Raw genomic sequence first — 20,883 nt, forward strand, 5'->3', positions numbered from 1 at the left:
GGAGCATAAGTGTTTACTATTCCCAATTTCTAAAAGTTTGATATACCAAATAGGTAGGTCACTATTCCTAAAAGAAAGGATAAGAATTAGGCGGTGGCGTTTACAAAAAACCCTCTAGATAAAAATATGGTTTAAATTTGAAAGTTTATCAGGGAAAATTTAGTTATCTATTCCGCATTGAATTACCCGTAAAATTATAAGTGTTTACCCTTGGAAAACTAAGGGTATGGAAAAATCCCTAATTGAGGTACCATTTTTAAAATTCTGTACGATACCAGACATAAGGGTATAACATTCCCAATTTCTAAAACTTTGATATACCAAATAGGTGGACCAAATATATAATGTTTTCTCTAAGGAATAGGGATACAAAATTGCGGAAATTCATATATATTAAAACGAACATTTTGTTTCAAATAATTTTTATTTGATTATTTTTTTTACATATAAAAAACTTTTCTTGGCTATAATTATAAATCATAACCTCCCCCACCGTCATTGTAAACATTCGGGGGAGAAAAAGTTTCTTCTCCCTCCCCCGAAAAAAGATTGTCGCCACCACCCCCTCCCCGAATCGGGTGGTCATCATCTCCACCTTCTCCACCCGGTAGCGGGTTTCCTCCTCCAAATCCTCCTTCTTCAGAAATGACCCCTCCTCCTGCAACCGAAAGAATCTTTCCCGGATGCTAGCCTGCCAGAATAAAAATAGGTACCGTCAGTAGATATTAATTACACTTCGAGCATTATTAAAATTTGATATAACCAGTTAAAAAAGCTACCACAGAAGTTGATGAAGAGGTCAACGCTTCGGGTGACGTTGAGGTGGAGGTGGTGACGCTGACAGTGGGGGTGCTGTTAAGCGTCGTGGTTGAGGGGGTGGACTCCATCCTACAAAGGTAAAAACGAAAACTTTGTATACAATAAATCATATGTTTATATATATATATTAATCGTTACTGACATCAATTAACTGGAGGGTGATTAGAACTGCCAAAACCACCCTGTCCTCGGTTACTATTAGAGGTAACGTCATCAGACACTACAAATGAAACATCTGTAGCGATTCTTTCAAGGATGATTTGACATATTCTAGCTCCTCTTCTCACCAAAAAATCCTCATCACTATGGTTATAGAGGAGAACCTTAATTTCCCCCCTATAATCAGGATCAATTACACCCGCCCCAACTTCTATCCCATACCTCAGCGAAAGACTAGAGCGGGATGCGAGTCTCCCGTAAAATCCTTTGGGGATTTCAAGGGAGAATCCGCAAGGTATTAAAGCCCGCCCCCGCTTAGGAATTATATCCCACTGGACAGCACTAATATCATATCCAGCAGGGCATTCATAGCATGGCATAGGGGTACTTGCAAACGGGTGTAGTTTCCTAATGATGATGGAAATTCTGAAAATTTTAATATGATAAATATATATATTTAAGACCCCTCCTCAACCATATTCAAATAACATTTAAAATAATGGTAATTATCTCTAACTCATAATTACCCAGAAGCAGAAGTAGTAGCCTCCATGATTATGATTTTTGGTGCAGGAGTGGTGACAAGACTGGAATATGGTGCAATTCGGCAATTCGGCAATGAGCGGCGATGATCAGAGGAGAGCGGATAATAGCGACGGTAGTAGATCTCTGCCAGGTGTTGAATGATGGAGACTCAAAGCTGAGGGTTTATATACAGGAACGCTTCTGTAGAGCATCATGCTACGTGCTAAAACTAGGAAGTTAGAGGAGGAGGTTGCATTAAGCAAGATCGGATAGTGGAGTGGGTTTTTTTCACTCCGCTGACCTCACTCGTTGAACATATCCCAACATCCTTGAGAGATTCCTCATCCTCCTTAATCTCTTTCAATAACAACTCCTTGCATGTCCTCGGATGTTCGGCATTGAGCATTGCATTTTTTCAGTAGAAGCTGCCAACTCCAAAGACCTTGGCACATGCTCAGGTTGCGTCGAAGGATAATTGAAAGGAAATACCTGAACTAGTCAATTCCATCCAAGCACATGCGTAGATGATGAAATTACTTGATTTCAACTAGGTAACCTTCTTGCGCGGATGTTCGGCATTGAGCATTGCATTTTTTCAGTAGAAGCTGCCAACTCCGCAAACCTTGGCACATGCTTAGGTTGCGTCGGTGGATAATTCAAATGGTTGAACTAGTTAATTCCATCCACATCCAGACCAGCACATGCACAGATGATGACATTACTTGATTCTAACTAGGTGGCCTTCTTGCACGGGTGTTCCGCTGAGGGAATTAGCTTTTATTTCTATAAAACTCCACTTCTGAGAGTTAAGTTTCCATTTCCTCCAGAGCAGCTTAGAGAGCTATTACGGACCGATTTCACCTCCCGAATCATCAGCTGTATTCATTGACGTCAGGAGTAAGTACATATCATTAATAATCGCATTAATTTCTTAGGGTATATGCAATACCTAAAAGAAATTCATATATAATTGATTTTATCAATAGGATTGCATAGTTTGTTAACTAATCAGAAGTAGTAATATATATACAGCAATGTCTAACGTAAATTCACTATATAAAATATCATTATTAAAGTTATCAAAATATATTGTTCAAAGCGCATTCGTTAAGACGGAGAAGAGACAATCACCGGGTATCTCATTTAGACATTGTTTGCAGAGTAAAGTTGACATAATCTTGTACCATTTATCCGATTCAATACCTCGCACTACGTTTAATCATATTGAGCAATATACTATTGCAGAAGAATACGAGTTTCTGTTCGAACGGGGTTATGAAGTAGATGATATTCGTTACGAGGTTTTTCTACCTCTAGATCCTGCACTTAATGTAATGAGATGAAAATGTATTTTTTCATACGTATCATTTTTTTATTTTATTTCAGCAACAGCTCAAAGAACCTTTAATCATGCCCTCTATCCAAGAAATTCTAGAAAATTACAATGCTGGTAGCTATCACAATTCGGAAGAATTAGAACAGGCATTAAGTGACATATATATGAAAATAGTGTTTGATGACGATAACATTTCTGATATGGGGACGTATAATCGAATGAAAAATGCGCTGGATAAGGCAAAGGGAAGAAAATTTTGCACTTACTGTGAAATCTTCTATGACATTGACGAGGCTATGCCTCATGAGAATACCAACGCGCACCGGATTAAAATCAACGAGCAAATAGGGAGAGGATTCAATGAAATTGAATCAGCTATTCGTTCCAGACTGAAAACATTTTGGATTACTCCCGTGGAAGATGGTGAACAGGACGTGATCTCATTTCTCAATAACATCAAAACTCAGTTGATCGAAAAGATAAATGATCAAATAGTGGAAAATAGTGCCATTAAATTCAATCTTGTTTTAATTTGCAAATTCAAAAAGGGTGAGAGGGATGAAATGAACGCTTCCTTCAAAACCAACAATCGCAGGTTATTGTTAGCAGATGAAATTGAGGAAGTAATCAATGAGACATTTTCTAAACTTTTAAAAGAAAAGTCCGAATTTCAAGCTAAAGGTTCAGGATGGGCCTTATCAAATGTGCTAGGTTTAGAACTGCGAATAAACAAGTACACGCCATTTCGAGGATCAACATTCATTGAGCTGCCTATAAAAATTAGGAATACTAAATCCGTTATCAATATCAGAAATGATGATCAATACTGCTTTAAGTATGCCATTTGGGCCAAAAATATCGATAAGGATCCTCAAAGAGTTTCCCAGTATAAGACACGAGCATGCCATATGGGTTACAATTGGGACTGCATCGCGTACCCGGTGGAGCTGAAAGATATTCCCAAATTCGAACGTGTCAATAATATTTCAATCAACGTTTTTGGTCTGACAGATAAGAACCTCGTGTACCCACTAAAAATTGTAGATCATGAGCTCGAGGATCATCGCGACCTCCTTTACATTAGCAACGAAACAACCGCTCACTATTGTTGGATTAGGAATTTTGATAAATTGATTCACTCCCAAATTACGAAGCATTCTAATAGAATATTCACTTGCAAACGCTGCCTCACACATTACCGGAGTAAGCACAGGCTAGAAGAGCATCAACAGCTATGTAAAGATACAGGCGAGCCGAGTAAAATCATTCTACCTGACGAGGACAATAAAAGTTTACAATTCACAAACTTAAATTATTCTTTTCGGGTACCTTTTGTCATTTACGCTGACTTTGAATGTCTTCTGGAAAATATTAGTACCTGCGAGCCTTATCCTTACTCATCTTATACTAATTTAATGCAGAGACATACCCAATTCAGCTTTAGTTACATCGTAGTGGGACCTGAGGGATGCGAGGACCCATACCTGTACCGAGGTCCCAATGCTGCTAGGGTATTCATTTTACGGATGAAAGAAGAGGCTGAAAAAGTTTGTAAACTTTACAAAAATATTATTCCAATGAATCCTCTCACTCCAGAGGAAGACTCAGATTTTGAAACTGCAAACGCATGTCACATTTGTGGTAAAGAATTGAAGGAGAATAAAGTTAGAGACCATGATCATTTGACAGGAAAGTATAGAGGACCTGCGCACTATTTTTGTAACATTCAATATAAAATGCCGAATTTCCTTCCAATCTTTATTCATAACCTCTCATCATATGATGGGCATTTCATCGTACGAGAGCTTAACTATGATGACAGGGAAATATTTATAATTCCAAATTCTGAAGAAAAATATATATCTTTTTCTAAGTCTATCACGGAAAATTTCAAAATTCGGTTTGTTGACACGTTTAGATTCATGCCTACCTCTCTAGCTTCATTGGTTGCCAATTTAACAGAGTTTAAATGCACAAGCACAATATTCGGTGAAAAGACAAATTTAGTTACACGAAAGGGGGTTTATCCCTTGCTCCCGGAAAAGGAGAATTTTTACAACAGACTGACCGATGAATATGTATCTGACGAAGATTATCAGCATGCAGAAAATGTTTGGGACGCATTTGAATGTGAAACACTCGGCGATTACAGCGATGTCTATCTGAAAAGCGACGTGACCCTTTTAGCTGATGTTTTTGAAAATTTTCGTGACGTATGCTACAGCGCGTATAAACTAGATCCTGCGTGGTATTATACTGCTCCAGGTTTAACTTTTGATGCAATGCTCAAATACACTGAAATAGAACTAGAGCTTTTGACTGACTACGACATGATACTAATGATTGAAAACGGCATCCGAGGAGGAATTTCACAATGCTGTAAAAGGTACTGCGAATCGAACAATAGATACATGTCAAGTCATGACCCAGATTCAGGTCCAACCTATTTGACATATCTAGACGCTAACAATCTCTATGGGTGGGCCCTTTCGAGACCCCTTCCCTACGGTAAATTTCGATGGTTAACACAGGCAGAAATTGATGATTTAAACGTTGAAAATGTTCCCGAAGACAGTGAAACTGGATATATTCTCGAAGTTGATCTTGAGTACCCACATAGGCTACACGATACACATTCAGATCTCCCTCTTTGCCCGGAAAACAAGACACCACCTGGCGGTAAACATAAAAAACTGCTAACAACTCTCGAAAATAAGAGTAAATATGTAATTCATTACGTAAACTTGAAACAAGCTTTAGAACTAGGACTGGTGCTGAAGAAGGTGCATAGAGTAATCAGGTTTAGTCAATCACCTTGGTTAAAGACCTATATTGATTTGAACACTGAGAAAAGAAAAATGGCAGTCAATGATTTTGAGAAGGATTTCTATAAACTGATGAACAATGCAGTATTTGGGAAAACAATGGAGAACGTGAGGAAACGTATGAATATGGAATTAGTGGTAAACGAAAAAAGACTACAAAAACTAATTAATAAGTCAACATTTCTGGATAGGACGATTTTTCACGAGTGTTTAGTTGCCATTCACATGCGGAAGGCAGTCATAAAAATGAATAAACCTATATATATATATAGGTTTCTGTGTCTTGGACTTGAGTAAGACTTTAATGTATAACTTTCATTATAGAACAATGCTTCCGAAATACGGGGAAAATATATCCCTCGCCTACACCGATACTGATAGCTTCATATATGAAATAAAAACGGATGATGTGTATAGGGATTTTCTGGGGAACCTAGATGCATTTGACACGTCGAATTATCCAAAGGATCACTTTTGCTTTTCTGAACAAAATAAAAAAGTAATTGGTAAATTCAAGGACGAATGCGATGGAAACCTAATGACACATTTTGTCGGATTACGTAGTAAACTTTATTCGTTCAAGGTAGAGGGAGGTAAAGAAAAGAAGAAAGCAAAAGGAATAACGAAAGTTGTTAAGGAAAAAGGTTTAAAATTTAACGACTATGTACAATGTCTCCGGGAGAACTCGGTGGTATTTCGAAAAATGAACGTGATACGGAGTAAAATGCATAATATTTACACCATGGAGATGAATAAAGTCACGCTGAATGCATCCGACGATAAGCGATACCTTTGTGAAGACGGGATAAAAACGTTTGCGTGGGGTCACTATAAAATTCCACGAAAACGAACGCATAATGATGCTTTTAACGGCGATTGAAATTATAAAAGAAAGATATTTTTAATCTAAATTTCAGTGTTAACCATGACGTTAGCCTGGAAGCATCCATTTACCTGTATTTGCGCGGGTCCCTCAGGCTGCGGGAAAACCACATTTGTCACGCAGTTTTTGGAAAATTTAGATTATATGGTGAATAGCCCGATACGTGAAATAGTATGGTGCTGTGCTCCTGGAAGTGAACCAAGCATTAGAATACCCGTTCAATTTCGAACCGAAATACCGCCTTTCGAAGAATTTGGTGGTGTGCCAACGTTGTACGTGATTGATGATTTAATGAGCGAAGGGGCCTATAGCAAAGACGTCTCTAAACTGTTCACTAGAGGAAGCCATCACTTTAACATTTCGGTTTTCCTAATTACGCAGAATATTTTTTATCAAAACCCGCAAGCGAGAAACATCTCGCTAAATTCCAAGTATATCGTTGTCTTTAAGAATCCTAGAGATAGGTCGCAATTTGGTCACTTGGCTAGGCAGGTGTATCCGGAAAAATCGGGGGAATTGGAGAGGGTATATAAACAAGTTACGCAACAACCATTCGGTTATTTGGTTCTGGATCTTGGTCAGGACTCAGACGAGAGGTTTCGTTTTAGAACGAAAATATTTCCTAAAGACGGGGCAACTGTAGTTTACATGTCCCTACACGATGAAAAGATTGAAGAACAATAAACATTTGCTCCACGTCTTAAAATCGGCAAAACCAAAACTTCGCACTGCGATTGTTAAAACCTCGGACGACGAGTTGATCAAAGCCATTTGCGATTGTTGTTTGAATACACTTAACGGGAACCATAAGATAGATAATAGGTTAAAACAAAAACTATCCAAGCATCGTAACACGTTGAGAAAGTTAGCTGTGCGGGGGGCGAGTGTGAAGAAGAAACGTGCGCTGCTCGTACAAAAAGGTGGTTTTTTACCATTATTGCTGGGATCAATTTTAAGCGGTGTCATCGGTAGCCTGCTGGGAAAATGAGCCTGCGTAAGATGCTAGTCGTGACTCCGGAAGTTTTTGATCGAAGTCGTGTAAAGGCTAGGTTGAGTACATTGGACAAGGAAATGAAAGGTGTGTTGGTTAAGAAAAGTATAAAGGATATTGATAAGTGGCATTTGTATAAAAGAATACTCGATAAATACCTTGACGCCGTCTCAGATATAAACTCCCCCGTACACGTTCCAATAGTCAAGTCCTTGGTAGAAACACCAACGAGGTCACGAGTTGCTGACGAGAGAGAGGAAATCCCCGCATTGAGAAAAACTCTGGCAGAAGTGAAAAGGTTGAATAAAGATTTAGACTCGACATGGGGACGCATACACGAAAGGCTAGGGGGAATGGAAAGCGTAACGTCAACGAGAAAAAAACGAAACCTATCGCGAGAAAGAAAACAACAGCTACCGTCTCCAAGAAAAATTCCGAGAAAAAGCGAGCGCGTAAGAAAACCGAAGACATACGGTCCGGATTGGGACACGACGTGATTGAGAACATATATAATAGCCCAGAGCACCCTGCCGGGTTTTCATCGGTTGAAAAATTATATAAAGCTACGGGAATAGGCCGAAAGGTGATTCGTGAGTGGTTAGAATCTCAAGAGGCATATACACGACACAAACCGGTGAGGAAAAGGTTCCCCAGAAATCACTATAACGTAACTTACATTGATGAGTGCTGGCAGTGCGATTTGAATGATTTGAGAAGATTGAAAAAATACAACAACGGGTGCTGTTACATTATGACTATAATAGACCTATTCTCCCGTTTTGCGTGGGCGAAAGCTTTGAGGACAAAGAGGCCGGAGGAGATAATTGAAGTATTTAAGGCTATATTTCGCGAACGCAAACCATTGAAAATTCAGAGCGATAAAGGGGGTGAATTTGTTAATAGTAAATTTAAAACTTTTCTCTCGAATCGAGGGGTAAAGTTTTACACCACAAATAATCCGGACATTAAGGCTAGCCTCGTTGAACGTTTCAATCGCACGCTAAAGTCTAAAATGTACAAGTATTTCACGAAATACACAACCTACAAATATGTCGATGTGCTCCCAAAACTCATTAGTAGTTATAACAATTGCGTTCATTCTAGCACAGGTATCGCACCCTCCAAAGTGAATGCAAAAAATGCATTTTCAATCGCTAGTCACATGAGGAAACCACTTACTAGCAAGGATTTTAAATTGAACGCGAATGATTATGTGAGAATCAGTAAGGAGCGACTTCCATTTACCAAAGGATACACTCCAAACTATACTAGTGAAATATTCAAAATCGCGGACGTGGATCGATCGAGGTCAATACCGACATATAAATTGAAGGACCTTAACGGTGAGGATATAAAGGGTAGTTTCTATGTGGAAGAACTAGTCAAGGTGAATGTGTCCTCCGAGACGGAATATAGGATAGAAAAAGTTTTGAGACGTAAAGGGAGTGGACCTAAATTGGAATACTTTGTCAAGTGGGAAGGATACCCATCCTCATTTAATTCTTGGATTCCTGCCTCCTCCGTGCGTACATTATGAACGAATTTTATCTTACACTACCTAGCGACAGTTCGAGGGATTTCTATCCGAGAAATACGATAGCTAACTACAAAACAAAATTGAGTCATCGTATCGATTTGATGAATGATGATTGGTACGTAGGTCTGGCGGAAATTTCCCTTCCATCTATTCATATTCTTTCTGGTGAAGTTAGAGAGGTAATTGGAGATGCTGGAACTTTGGAGGAAGAAGAAGCGTCTTCTAAAGATAATAGAACGCGAAATGAAAAGGGATTAGTTCGCGGAGAGATAGGAGGAGGACCGAGGTATGAATCTAGCGACGTTAAAATTACATTAAAAGATGGTTCGTTCTTTGTGGTACCTACTGGCGCATACGAATCACTAGGTAAGGCATTTGTCAAACCATTCCTCGAACTAGATAAAGCGAAACGTATAGCAGTACAAACGGAAATCTTTAATGCGAATAATGATGATCTTCCATTCGCTGAAAACGTATCAGGATTGAGTGAGCGTATAGAACCTGGCGTGTTAATTACTGCTAAAAACGTTACTTACACTTTACTTCCGGGCACGTATAATTCCTTTCGAGATTTATTTATTACTACTCTGTCGGATTTTAGTACGATTAGTAGAAATTACATTCGTGGAGACATATCAGGTATAATATCCATACTAGCAGCGAAGGAAGCACATGCAATAAACAAAAGCGATGTGGTAAAAGGAATCATAGCAAACTCCTCTTCCAACATATATGTCTACACAGATATAATCAAACCGCAATTTGTGGGTGATTCGCTCAGTCGATGCGTACGCATCTTGAATACTAAAATTGGTGAATATCAGACATTCAATCCGATATATTATTTCCCCGTTGAGAAGAACCATATCGAAAGCATCGAAATTCTACTGAGTGATAAACTCGGTGAGCCCATATCTTTTCGTAGTGGTGAGCAAAGCTCTATAATAGTGTTACACTGTTAGGGACGAGGTATTGGAAGTTTTCTCGCAGGTCTGTGGCGTTTTGCTAAGCCATTACTATTCAGCGGACTGAAAAGTGTGGGTAAGGAAGCAGCGAGTGCGGGAGCGGCGGCACTCGCGGACCTTGGGACTAAACCGGTAAAGGATATACTGCGCAGTAGAATAAACGAGGCGGGGCAGAACTTGAAACGCAAGGCCGAGGATAAGTTGAAAGGTATGACTGGTGGACGATTGAGGTTCGTGAAACGTCCAAGGCTAAATAAAATAAAACCCGTTGGTGGTAAGAAAAAACAGCATTCGAGTAGAAGGCGGAAACGAGGAAAGGTCGCGCTGAGTGATATTTTTTCATAATGAGTGAGCACATGCTGAGTTCGCTGGACATATTCCAACCCAATCCTCCGATACAGACGAACATTCTCTCGAAGCGACTTGTATCATATAAACCCATCTCTTCGTTGGATAATAGATCCGTTATCGAATTTCTAATAAAAGATTCTGGAGATGCGTACAAGGACTTGAATAGCGTTTATCTGAGACTTAAAGTGAAACTCTGTAAAAAGAATTTAACTGACTTTACCGATAGTGATACCAATCAGCCGGGAGTCGTCAACAATCTTCTCCATTCTCTCTTTGAACAGTGTAATGTATATTTCAATGGAACTCTTGTCACACCATCCGAGGATAATTACCACTATAGGAGCTTTTTCGAAAACGCGTTAAACTATGGGGTCGATGCGAGCAGAACGCACCTGCGTAATGTAGGCTGGGAATTAGATACGGGAAATGATATCGATAAGACGGATTCTTCCAATGCAGGGTACACGAAACGAAAATCATGGTTCAAGAATAGCACCGAGGTGGAACTATTTGGTAAATTGCACGTGGACGTGTTCAATCAGTCGCAACTATTGCTGGATCGAGTCGATGTTGGAATTAGGTTGATGCTTGCACCTCCCTCCTTCTATCTCATGGAGGGAGAAGAAGGAGTCTTGAAAATTCTCGACGCTACTCTTTCCGTGCAACAGTTTGAAATCAATCCGTCCATATTGGTGGCGCATAGTAAAATATTACAAAGTGGGAAAAATGCGAAATATCATTACAAAAGAACTGAACTAAAGACTTTTACTATACCTGCCGGAGGTCGAACCTTGAATATCGATAATGCTATTGTTGGACGGATACCTAACACAATCGTTTTTGCAATGGTAGATAATGAATCATATGCGGGCAGTGTGATGAGGAATCCGTTCGCCTTATCTCATTATTCATTGGAGAATTTTTCAATGTTTGTAAACGGTGTTCAGATTCCTTCGGAAGGTTTGGAGTGTAATTTCTACGGGAAAAAATATTGGGCACGTGCGTACGATACATTATTTTCGGGTACTGGAATAAAGCACGCTGACAGAGGTAATCAAATCACGTACGACATGTTCGGACACGGTTATTTCATGCTAGTCTTTGATCTAACCCCCGACAATTCTGGGAATGAGGATCATATAAGTTTAGGAGACAGAGGTGTGGTGAGAATAGAGGCTAAATTCGAGCGAGAGTTGACAAAAACAGTCACGTGTCTGCTTTTTGCTGAGTATGACGCTACATTGGAAATAGATAAAGACAGGAACATTATCGCAAACTTTTAGTCATGGATAGCGTGCAGATAGATACGTTATTAAGACAATTTAAAATATTCCGCGGAGTCTATGCATCTGATAGGTTACCAAAATCACCTCAAAATGGAGTTTACATAGTTAATTTAGATCCTTCTAATTTACCTGGTTCTCACTGGGTGGGGATATACTTGGACAATCATTCAGCCGAGTATTTTGATTCTTATGGTCTGCCTCCCTTCGTAGCGAACGTACGCCAATTTTTAAAACCATTCACAGTCACTCAAAATCGTGTACAAATTCAAAGCTTTCATTCGGATATTTGCGGTGAATACTGCTGTCTCTATACCGCGAGTAAATCTTTAGGACAAAAACTACACAAATTCCTCAACCAATTCCACCAAACCATCCCCCATCTCAACGACTGCCGAGCCTTGAAGCTGTTCCGTCTAACCTTCAACCAACTACGACGCGTCAGATGTCACCCTAGAGCTCAACGGTGCTGTTCCAGAATAAATAGGACGAATTGGTGAGGAAAACATCCATTGCGGAAGAGAAAGCCAAAGGATGCAGATCATCGTGGCCGTGTGCTTTTCAAAGGGGGGAGTTACGGAGATGGCAGCCGTCGATTTGGATAGCAATCGTCTCTTCTGGGGCAGCTTTCGTCGTCACGGAAAGCTCACAGCTGGAGGAAAGAAGGTTCGATTTCAAGATCCACTGCATTGCAACGAGGAGACCTCGTTTGAGCACGGCTTCATCTCACACATCGAGTTGGCCCCAGCTTTGGAAGCCATCATAGAGGGGGTCACGGGGCTTTACGCATTTAGCGAGGCAGAGTGCGAATTTCTCTCTGATCTCACGGGGCACACGTTCATTTGCATGGAAAAGGAGCTGGCCTGCCCCCATCCCGAGAAATGTACCTTCCCCTCATTTTCCTGCCTGAATCCCTGTCATAAATTGCGCAGTAGCGTTTGTGCCCTCAGAAACGCGCACTCTCTGGCGCAGTGGTTCCAATACAACCGCCTCAAGGCTGAGGTTGAGCCCTGCCCAGATGACTGTTCCCCATCCCCTCTTCCATCGCCGATCTCTTAAGCAATTTTAATACACGCTAGACTTCAGTCGTGATGCAGCCGTCAGTGGATGCGGTTCTCCAGTCACCACCGGTGAAGAGAAAGAGACCTGCTGGACATTCGACTTGCTCTCCGCCTCGACTTTTGAACAATTTACTTCTTCAAACGGTGTATTATTTGAATGAGGCAAAGACAAAGAGCGTGTGCATTGGTTACGGAAGTGACTTTGAATCAGTGGTTCAATTTAACGGTAAAAAAAGTGTAACATTTTCACAAAGTGAATGGGAAAGCATCTCGAATTCGATAGAGACTGTAAACGTGTACTTTTATAGGGGAGAAAAAGGTGTGTTAACGTCACCCTGCTTGGCATATGCAAATTACTTTGGGAAGAGACATTTGGTTTTGAAAAGCAATTTAACGAAAAACACCGTCAACTTGAATGGTGATGAGTGGGGGGCTCTAATACAACTCTTCAAACTGATAAATCTATTTCTTCAGAGGCTTTTGGATAGTCGTCAAAAAATAAAACAGTTTCTCGCGAATAAATTAGCAAATAATATTGCAAATTGTGATATACAGAGGCTTGAATTGGAGAAGGTACTCATTGCGTATGATTCGGCTGATGACTAAAAGTATTTGGCTTCCTGTATGTGAATGTAAGACTTTTTAACCTCTGGCACGAATGAAAGTTCTGTAAGTTAAAAGGTCTTGATGTAAGTTCAACCCCTGGCATTGGGTGTAAAAACCTTGTAAGTTGGACATACATCGCGATGAGTGCCATTATCGAATTTCAAGGATTTATGACCAGCGATGGAAAATTTATTGTCAAGGAATTGGCAATAATCGCTGTCCAGAACAAATGTTGTAATACGTGGCTATTTAAATCGCCGGCGAGAATTCTTTATACTAAAGAGACGACTTGGCTGCGTAACAATTATCACGGCTTGACGGAATATTCTGGAGACGTGGATTATTCTGATTTGGAGAGTGTATTATCCAATTATACGAGGCCATATAAATATTTATATACCAAGGGTGTACAAAAGGCATCTTTCTTAAACGGTCTTCTTCCCGAGGGAATTTGTGTTGCTAATCTCGAACTGTACGGCTGTCCCTCGCTCAAGAAATTAACTACACATGAGGGATGCTTATTACCTGCACACCAGAATACCACACAATGTGCAAGAAAAAACTGTTTCAAGTTGGCTGAATGGTGTATTCAAAATAAAATTTGTAAATAAAAAATGTAAAAATTATTATTGTTGTAATGAAAACCAGTAAAAAAATGTATGTATGCTTTAATAAATTATGTAAAACCCGTATCCGTGTTTTATTTCTAACCTTATATCCCATAAAATGAGTAATAAAAAACAATGTTCAATAATAAACTTTTATTTACTTTAATATACAAACATTTCATCTTCAAATTTGAGTACAAATTTGATCACTCTCAGACGGGTGCCTCGGATATGGTCCGTGGTACAGTATCGCACTTTCGATTCTTTATGGTCCGTGTAGCAAACTGGCTTCACTCCGTCAACTTCCACGCGATCTCCTTTGCTAACAAATTGCCATCCACCGTCAAACTCAGTTCTTCCTCGACGCTCTAGAACATATCCTCCATTTACTCTCGATTGCGGGCGATGTGCTTCGTACACGTCCAGCCAAATGAAGGGAAGCTGCTCCTCGGCCTTTAGACGCTTCTCAGGATCGGAGATGTCAGATGCCTGGGTGATGTTGAATCTCACGACTCTCCCACTTCCATCTTGAAAGCCGGAAAATTTCACTTTTTGCCCGACGACATCAAACTCACGGTTCTGGTGTCGGAACACACAGTAGTACGTAGTTAGGAAAGAAACTGATAGCATAAAATCGGTATTTTCAATTCTTTCTCTCGGGATGCATATTGAGTACGCATCCTCATCTTCTATTCGCTCCATGCGCAGATATGCGTCACCCAAGCGAGCACATAAAAAGTCAATTTTCACGCTCATGTTGACGGAGAATGAGCTTCTTTTCGGAAGAGGTTAGTTATATACATAAGTGGGAGGAGTCACGTTGCAACCTCACTTGTTAAGATCTTGGTAACTGCCAATGGGATATGGCAGCACTAGGGTAGTAGATACGAGAAGCCGTTCCTGAAACACGCCATCTTGGATTTTCTAGAAGGCGGGTCCTATACCGGATGCTGGGATGGTTATCGATAGGACAGAGGTGATGGCCTGTGTCCTATGTTTTTATCTGCCAATTCTATTTTACAGCACTAGGGTATTTGATAGGAAATTAACGAGATAATTGATGAAATCTATATATTGTTCAATTTAAAGGGGACACTTTAAGGCATTTATCTGAAGTATAATTGCCTCCCTTTTCACTTGGCACCGTTTGTTGTACTCTTCAATCGATAGTTCTGGAGATATAAGAGGCGATGGCCTTGGGTCATGATTTTTCCTGCATGGGTTGGGTTGACGTTGTACAACTAGATTGCATATGAAGGAAAAATGCTCCCTCCCCCCTCTTTCACGTGACGTTATTTGTTTTTCTCTACGACCGATAGTTGTTGATGTATCCGGGTTTGAGTTTCAAGGTGAAACTTGCGCCAGGATGATTTTTCCTGCGTGGGTTGGGTTGACGTGATGCAATTATATTGCCTGTGAAGGATAAATGCCCCCCTCTTTCACGTGACGTCATTTGTTTTTCTCTGCGACCGATAGTTCCGGGTTGGAATGTCAAGGTCAAACCTGCGCCAGGACAAACATTTTCCCCCTACTGCTCAGCACCGAGGTCTCGCAAATTATTCGTACTAATATATACATTGGTCGCTTGGATCATGCATATAAAAATCAAGAAATAGATGCCAGAGCTAGAAGACTTAAGGACTCCATTTCCCCCCGGACAATACGGGATAGCAACTGCAGGGTTATAGATAGCAAAAATTCCACTAGCCACCCTCAGCGTCTAAAAAATCATTAGTTGTATGTATTATGCATGCTCTTCCACTAACCTTATGCGTTTTGTTATAATCCATTCTTTCCGAATGACCACATTTGTGTTTATTTCATCTGTTTTTAAGTTTCCATTTCATTTCCTCATCCCTCTCCGCGGGGGGAAATTCCTGCTACCTGCAACGTTGGGTCGCATTCCCTGCCTTTTACAGACTCTTTCGGGGTGGAGTGCTACGTGGTACATTTTCATGTGGTAGTGATGTTTAAATTTCTTGCTTGTTTGTCCTGGCTTCCGTGTTGTAGGATGGCTTCCGTGCTGCATCAAGGGGGTCAGTTTTTTAGTTTTTTTGCGGTATAGGCGTTTGCATCAGTATTGGATGAAGTGATTTTTGCATGGGTGTGTGCGCTGCTGTGGGTGTATCTTTGCGTGTTGTTTCTTTTGCATGTGGTATATTTCCTTTTTACAGTTGGTGACCAAACACCCCACGTCAATCGCCCTTGCGGGGTATTATATAGATATAGATGAAGTGTATGATTTTTACCGGACTGCGCATCCTAAGCGCCGTAGTGCCTTCGTACACACCGCCCGGTGGAGTAGGGGGCCTCGACGACTCGAATTTCCTACTCCGCAGAATCGAGAGGTGGAAGGGGGCGGAGGAACTAGCACGCGAGGATGCTTTTCTAATGGTACCCGCCCCCCCCGTTTTTATGTGAAGGACGTGGGGGCATGTGAGGTCATTAAATCATGGCACCACGGGGCCTGGTGGACAATATTCTACGGCCTGAAACACCGTGGAATGTTAATTGAAAATTTTTCCTTTTCAACTAATAAAATGATTAAAAGATGTAAATGCTGAAACAGAGGGGTGCGACGGAGGGTTTTCCCGTTTTCTAAGGGACTGCGGAACGAAAAATTTCAACATAATAAATTTTAAATTCAGCGCGTCGCGCCCACCAGAATGAATCCTCGCGTGCTAGGTCCTCCGCCCCCCTCCTCCCGCAATCTGTAGAGGAGGAACGTCGGGTCATTCGAGCCCGACTCCATCCCTCCCCTTTTACCCACGGGTGGCACGTGCCAAGGCGCTTCGGCGCGTAGGAGCGCCGTCCGCGAAAAATCATACAGTTTGGTCCCCGATTCTTCTTCTTAGCCTTATGGCTAAGATCAAAGCGTAGTCCGGCCCACGGTGCGCTTCCAGGTCCCCTCCGGACCGGGCCGCTCTGCTTCCTCGCGGTCTGAGAAACCGCGGAACGAAACATTTCAAAATATCAAAGTTTGCATTGAGCGCGTGATTCCCAGCTGCATAGTCTAGGTTGCGGCCGAGTTACGCGCTGAAGGCACTCAACCTCTTCTCGGTTTCTATGGCTGGTCTGGGCCAGTACGAGTGCATTCGGGAAGACATTTAAATTGTTTGGCGATTTGAGATGATGGTTTTTTGGTTGATATAATCTTTCACAAATACCTGCTGGAGTGAGGAGGTCAACAAAACCGATCGGGCGTAAAGCTCGAATAACTGTCGCTTGACCATCGTCGCGGCCGAAAATGAAACCGCGCGTAGTTCAAATCATCCGCCCTGCTCGGATACGTACGGGATTGACGGAGAGTTCCCCCGGGGGTCCTAAAGCGGCCGTGGCCTCGGTGCTCAAGCTACCGGTCCATTGCGGACTTGAAAGTGCACCGGGGGCCGGACCTCAATTTGATCTTAACCATAAGGCCAAGAAGAAGAAATGAGGGTGCCATAATGTATGAGTTTTCATATAAATATTCATGGATTTAGGGTGGGAATCATTGGCTGAAAGACGTCTCAATGCAAGATTGAAATGATTGAATAAATTTGATCCGCATGGCTCAGCACCGAGGTCTCGCAAATTATTCGTACTAATATATACATTGGTCGCTTGGATCATGCATATAAAAATCAAGAAATAGATGCCAGAGCTAGAAGACTTAAGGACTCCATTTCCCCCCGGACAATACGGGATAGCAACTGCAGGGTTATAGATAGCAAAAATTCCACTAGCCACCCTCAGCGTCTAAAAAATCATTAGTTGTATGTATTAGGCATGCTCTTCCACTAACCTTATGCGTTTTGTTATAATCCATTCTTTCCGAATGACCACATTTGTGTTTATTTCATCTATTTTTAAGTTTCCATTCCAATTCCTCGTCCCTCTCCGCGGGGGGAAATTCCTGCTACCTGCAACGTTGGGTCGCATTCCCTGCCTTTTACAGACTCTTTCGGGGTGGAGTGCTACGTGGTACATTTTCATGTGGTAGTGATGTTTAAATTTCTTGCTTGTTTGTCCTGGCTTCCGTGTTGTAGGATGGCTTCCGTGCTGCATCAAGGGGGTCAGTTTTTTAGTTTTTTTGCGGTATAGGCGTTTGCATCAGTATTGGATGAAGGGATTTTTGCATGGGTGTGTGCGCTGCTGTGGGTGTATCTTTGCGTGTTGTTTCTTTTGCATGTGGTATATTTCCTTTTTACAGTTGGTGACCAAACACCCCACGTCAATCGCCCTTGCGGGGTATTATATAGATATAGATGAAGTGTATGATTTTTACCTGACTGCGCATCCTAAGCGCCGTAGTGCCTTCGTACACACCGCCCGGTGGAGTAGGGGGCCTCGACGACTCGAATTTCCTACTCCGCAGAATCGAGAGGTGGAAGGGGGCGGAGGAACTAGCACGCGAGGATGCTTTTCTAATGGTACCCGCCCCCCCGTTTTTATGTGAAGGACGTGGGGGCATGTGAGGGCATTAAATCATGGCACCACGGGGCCTGGTGGACAATATTCTACGGCCTGAAACACCGTGGAATGTTAATTGAAAATTTTTCCTTTTCAACTAACAAAATGATTAAAAGATGTAAATGCTGAAACAGAGGGGTGCGACGGAGGGTTTTCCCGTTTTCTAAGGGACTGCGGAACGAAAAATTTCAACATAATAAATTTTAAATTCAGCGCGTCGCGCCCACCAGAATGAATCCTCGCGTGCTAGGTCCTCCGCCCCCCTCCTCCCGCAATCAGTAGAGGAAGAACGTCGTGGCATTCGAGCCCGACTCCTCCCCTCCCCTTTTACCCACGGGTGGCACGTGCCAAGGCACTTCGGCGCGTAGGAGCGCCGTCCGCGAAAAATCATACAGTGTGGTCCCCGATTCTTCTTCTTAGCCTTATGGCTAAGATCAAAGCGTAGTCCGGCCCACGGTGCGCTTCCAGGTCCCCTCCGGACCGGGCCGCTCTGCTTCCCCGCGGTCTGAGAAACCGCGGAACGAAACATTTCAAAATATCAAAGTTTGCATTGAGCGCGTGATTCCCAGCTGCATAGTCCAGGTTGCGGCCGACTTATGCGCTGAAGGCACTCAACCTCTTCTCGGTTTCTATGGCTGCTCTGGGCCAGTACGAGTGGAATCGGGAAGACATTTAAATTGTTTGGCGATTTGAGATGATGGTTTTTTGGTTGATATAATCTTTCACAAATACCTGCTGGAGTGAGGAGGTCAACAAAACCGATCGGGCGTAAAGCTCGAATAACTGTCGCTTGACCATCGTCGCGGCCGAAAATGAAACCGCGCGTAGTTCAAATCATCCGCCCTGCTCGGATACGTACGGGATTGACGGAGAGTTCCCCCGGGGGTCCTAAAGCGGCCGTGCGGCCTCGGTGCTCAAGCTACCGGTCCATTGCGGACTTGAAAGTGCACCGGGGGCCGGACCTCAATTTGATCTTAACCATAAGGCCAAGAAGAAGAAATGAGGGTGCCATAATGTATGAGTTTTTATATAAATATTCATGGATTTAGGGTGGGAATCATTGGCTGAAAGACGTCTCAATGCAAGATTGAAATGATTGAATAAATTTGATCCGCATGGCTCAGCACCGAGGTCTCGCAAATTATTCGTACTAATATATACATTGGTCGCTTGGATCATGCATATAAAAATCAAGAAATAGATGCCAGAGCTAGAAGACTTAAGGACTCCATTTCCCCCCGGACAATACGGGATAGCAACTGCAGGGTTATAGATAGCAAAAATTCCACTAGCCACCCTCAGCGTCTAAAAAATCATTAGTTGTATGTATTATGCATGCTCTTCCACTAACCTTATGCGTTTTGTTATAATCCATTCTTTCCGAATGACCACATTTGTGTTTATTTCATCTGTTTTTAAGTTTCCATTTCATTTCCTCGTCCCTTTCCGCGGGGGGAAATTCCTGCTACCAGCAACGTTGGGTCGCATTCCCTGCCTTTTACAGACTCTTTCGGGGTGGAGTGCTACGTGGTACATTTTCATGTGAAGGTGATGTTTAAATTTCTTGCTTGTTTGTCCTGGCTTCCGTGTTGTAGGATGGCTTCCGTGCTGCATCAAGGGGGTCAGTTTTTTTGCGGTATAGGCGTTTCCATCAGTATTGGATGAAGGGATTTTTGCATGGGTGTGTGCGCTGCTGTGGGTGTATCTTTGCGTGTTGTTTCTTTTGCATGTGGTATATTTCCTTTTTACAGTTGGTGACCAAACACCCCACGTCAATCGCCCTTGCGGCTGCTTGCGGGGTATTATATAGATATAGATGAAGTGTATGATTTTTACCGGACTGCGCATCCTAAGCGCCGTAGTGCCTTCGTACACACCGCCCGGTGGAGTAGGGGGCCTCGACGACTCGAATTTCCTACTCCGCAGAATCGAGAGGTGGAAGGGGGCGGAGGAACTAGCACGCGAGGATGCTTTTCTAATGGTACCCGCCCCCCCCGTTTTTATGTGAAGGACGTGGGGGCATGTGAGGGCATTAAATCATGGCACCACGGGGCCTGGTGGACAATATTCTACGGCCTGAAACACCGTGGAATGTTAATTGAAAATTTTTCCTTTTCAACTAACAAAATGATTAAAAGATGTAAATGCTGAAACAGAGGGGTGCGACGGAGGGTTTTCCCGTTTTCTAAGGGACTGCGGAACGAAAAATTTCAACATAATAAATTTTAAATTCAGCGCGTCGCGCCCACCAGAATGAATCCTCGCGTGCTAGGTCCTCCGCCCCCCTCCTCCCGCAATCAGTAGAGGAGGAACGTCGTGGCATTCGAGCCCGACTCCTCCCCTCCCCTTTTACCCACGGGTGGCACGTGCCAAGGCGCTTCGGCGCGTAGGAGCGCCGTCCGTGAAAAATCATACAGTTTGGTCCCCGATTCTTCTTCTTAGCCTTATGGCTAAGATCAAAGCGTAGTCCGGCCCACGGTGC

General features: G+C 42.3%; 1 long non-coding RNA gene across 2 annotated transcripts; it reads right to left on the reverse strand.

The window, feature by feature from the left end:
* Positions 1–420: 420 nt before the first annotated feature.
* Positions 421–1,523, reverse strand: LOC139687174 (uncharacterized). 2 transcript variants are annotated; one of them, XR_011700609.1, is made up of 4 exons: positions 1,506–1,523; positions 962–1,404; positions 780–888; positions 421–691 (listed from the first exon to the last, which is right to left on the reverse strand). It is a non-coding gene; the product is annotated as an uncharacterized lncRNA (long non-coding RNA). The 2 variants fall into 2 exon arrangements; XR_011700610.1 differs by having other exon boundaries at positions 780–909.
* Positions 1,524–20,883: the final 19,360 nt, after the last annotated feature.

The sequence above is a fragment of the Hetaerina americana genome, unplaced genomic scaffold (assembly GCF_022747635.1).
Source record: "Hetaerina americana unplaced genomic scaffold, ioHetAmer1.1.p SCAF_175, whole genome shotgun sequence".
Taxonomy (NCBI): Eukaryota; Metazoa; Arthropoda; class Insecta; order Odonata; family Calopterygidae; genus Hetaerina; species Hetaerina americana.